We start from the raw sequence: 3,319 nt of genomic DNA, 5'->3' as shown, positions 1-3,319 counted from the left end.
GTTTATAGACGCCAGCTCGTCTCGATATTTAACGGAGTCGACGGTCTTCCGCCGGACGCTTTATAGACGCCGCCTGCTCGATATTTAACGCCGAGCCGCTCGGACGTTTATAGACGCCAGCTCGTCTCTCGATATTTAACGTCGGAGCTCGACGGTCTTTTTAAGGCTAACTTCAATACTGCTGCTCGGCAAACTCATTGGCCATCCTTTGAATTAATTTTGCTTCCTGCATTACAAGGACATGGGCGACCATAATATATGCACAAGTGAGTTACATTAATGCACCTTTCATCCAGCCCGATAAGGCTGGAGATGATTCGCGCTCCACGGCCGATCCAGCTGGCGCCCGTCTCCATCCTCCAAATAATAAGCGCCCGAGCGGAGCTTTTCAATAACCTTGAAGGGGCCCGCCCACGGTGCCTCCAGCTTGCCGACGTCGCCGACCGGCTTGACTTTCTTCCAGACAAGATCGCCGACCTGGAATGATCTGGGGATTACGCGGCGGTTGTAGTTTTGCTTCATCCGCTGCCGGTACGCCATCAGCCGGACGGACGCCTTGGCTCTTTCTTCTTCGACCAAATCCAGCTCCATGTTCCTCCGCTCGGCGTTGTCCTCATCATAATTTTGGATCCGAGCGGACTCGACGCCAACTTCAACAGGAATGACCGCTTCGCCGCCATATACCAGGTGGAACGGCGTGACGCCCGTCCCTTCCTTTGGAGTCGTTCGGATGGCCCATAAGACGCCCGGCACTTCATCCACCCAACTTCCTCCCAAATGATCGAGCCGAGCGCGCAAAATACGAAGAATTTCCCGATTGGCTACTTCGGCTTGACCATTGCTCTGGGGATATGCCACGGATGTGAAGTGTTGCTCGATGCCATAGCTTTTGCACCAATCTTCGAGCAACTTTCCCGTGAATTGCCGCCCATTATCGGAGATAAGTCGACGAGGGATGCCGAACCGACAGATGATGTTCTGCCAAATAAATTTCTTGACCATCTGCTCGGTGATCTTGGCTAGCGGCTCGGCCTCCACCCACTTGGAAAAATAATCAACCGCCACCAATAAGAATTTTCGCTGTCCGGTCGCCATAGGAAACGGACCCACAATATCCATTCCCCATTGGTCGAACGGGCAAGACACAGTGGCGACCTTCATTTCTTCTGCCGGTCGGTGGTAGAAGTTATGGTACTTCTGGCACGAAAGGCACGTCGACACGGTCCGAGCGGCATCCGCTTGTAAAGTTGGCCAAAAGTATCCAGCTAGCAGGATCTTCTTAGCTAGTGATCGTCCGCCCGGATGCCCTCCGCACGATCCTTGATGTACTTCTTGGAGGATGTAAGCCGAGTCCTTCGAGCTCACGCATTTCAACAGCGGGCGTGAGAAAGCCTTTTTGTAAAGCTGATCGCCGATGAGTGTGAACCGACCGGCTCTCCTCCTTAGCAGCTGGGCTTCATTCTCATTGGATGGTGTGGCGCCCGAGCGGAGGAACTCTATAATGGGTGTCCGCCAGTCGCTTGGAAACGTGAGGCCTTCCATCCGGTCGACGTGCGCCACCAACAATACTTTCTCAATTGGCTACTGAATGGCGACCGGCGTTATTGAGCTCGCGAGTTTGGCTAACTCATCGGCTGCTTGATTTTCTGCTCTGGGTATCTTCTGGACAATAACTTCTCTAAAATTGGCTTTAAGTTTCTCAAACGCTTCAGCGTAGAGCTTGAGTCGGGCGTTGTTAATTTCAAAAGTGCCAGAGAGCTGCTGCGCGGCCAACTGCGAATCCGAATGAAGTGTTACCCGACCGGCGCCAACATGCCGAGCTGCCTGCAAGCCGGCTATGAGGGCCTCATACTCTGCTTCATTGTTGGTAGCTTTATAATCCAGCCGGACGGATAAGTGCATCTTTTTTCTTGAGGGGAGAGCAACAATATTCCAATCTCGCTTCCGAGCCGAGTGGACGACCCATCCACATATATTTTCCACATAACTTCCAGCTCTGAATTCTGCACCTCAGTCACAAAATCGGCCAAGGACTGCGCTTTGATCGCCGAATTCACTTAACTCCGTCGTCCATTTGATGAGCCGCCCGGATGCTTCTGGATTCAGTAACACACGCCCGAGCGGGCTATTGGTTTTGACAATGATGGTATGCGCCAGGAAGTATGGGCGAAGGCGCCGAGCGGCGAGGACCAGAGCAAAAGCTAGCTTTTCGAGCCCAGTGAGCGAGATTCAACATCTTTTAAAATATGACTAAGGAAATACACAAGCTCCTCCCCGCTCGCCCTCACTAGTGCCGAGCCAATTGCTTGCTCGGTGGAAGACAAGTAGATACAAAGTGGCTCACCCGCAGCCGGCTTGGCTAATACCGGGAGGGAATTCAGATATGCCTTCAAATCTTCGAACGCCCGATCGCATTCTTCAGTGGCCTTGCGCAAGATTTTGAAGAAAGGAAGGCTCCGGTCGGCGGTTTTGGATATGAATCTGGACAAAGTAGTTATCCGACCGGTCAAACGCTGCACTTCTCTCAGATTTCTTGGGGGCGGCATGTCTTGTAGGGCTTTTACTTTGCTGGGATTTGCTTCAATACCCCGCTCGGTCACTATGTACCCCAAGAAACGTCCTCCTTTTGCTCCGAACAGGCACTTCTGAGGATTTAGCTTGACTCCATATTTGCGTAGCGTTCGGAAAGTTTCTTCCATGTCCTTGAAGAGATCGGTCGCTCGGACGGACTTGATGAGAATGTCGTCCACGTACACTTCCAGATTTCGCCCGATCTGCTCTCTGAATACTTTGTTCATCAAGCGCTGATACGTGGCCCCCGCATTCTTCAATCCGAACGGCATCACATTATAGCAATAGGTGCCGTCGGCCGTCACGAAGCTGACTTTTTCTTGATCTCCACGGGCGAGCGGCACTTGATGATAGCCTTGGTAAGCATCGAACATACATATTAATTCACAGCCGGCCGTAGAGTCCACCAACTGATCTATCCGGGGTAGAGGATAAAAGTCTTTCGGGCAAGCTTTGTTGAGATCCCGAAAATCTATGCATACTCTCCACTTGTTGTCCGGCTTGGAGACTAATACTACGTTAGCCAGCCAGCTCGGGAACTGCACCTCACGTATATGGCCGGCTTCCAAAAGCTTCTCCACCTCTACTCGGATGATGGCATTCTGCTCGGCGCTGAAATCTCTTTTTCTCTGCTTCACAGGACGAGCGTCCGGTCGGACGTGGAGCTCATGCTGCGCTACACTTGGTGAAATTCCGAGCAGCTCATGCGTCGACCAGACGAAGACATCACAATTTCTCTGGAGGCATT

This window comes from Zingiber officinale, chromosome 1B (assembly GCF_018446385.1).
Source record: "Zingiber officinale cultivar Zhangliang chromosome 1B, Zo_v1.1, whole genome shotgun sequence".
NCBI lineage: Eukaryota > Viridiplantae > Streptophyta > Magnoliopsida > Zingiberales > Zingiberaceae > Zingiber > Zingiber officinale.
This window is presented reverse-complemented; position numbering follows the sequence as displayed.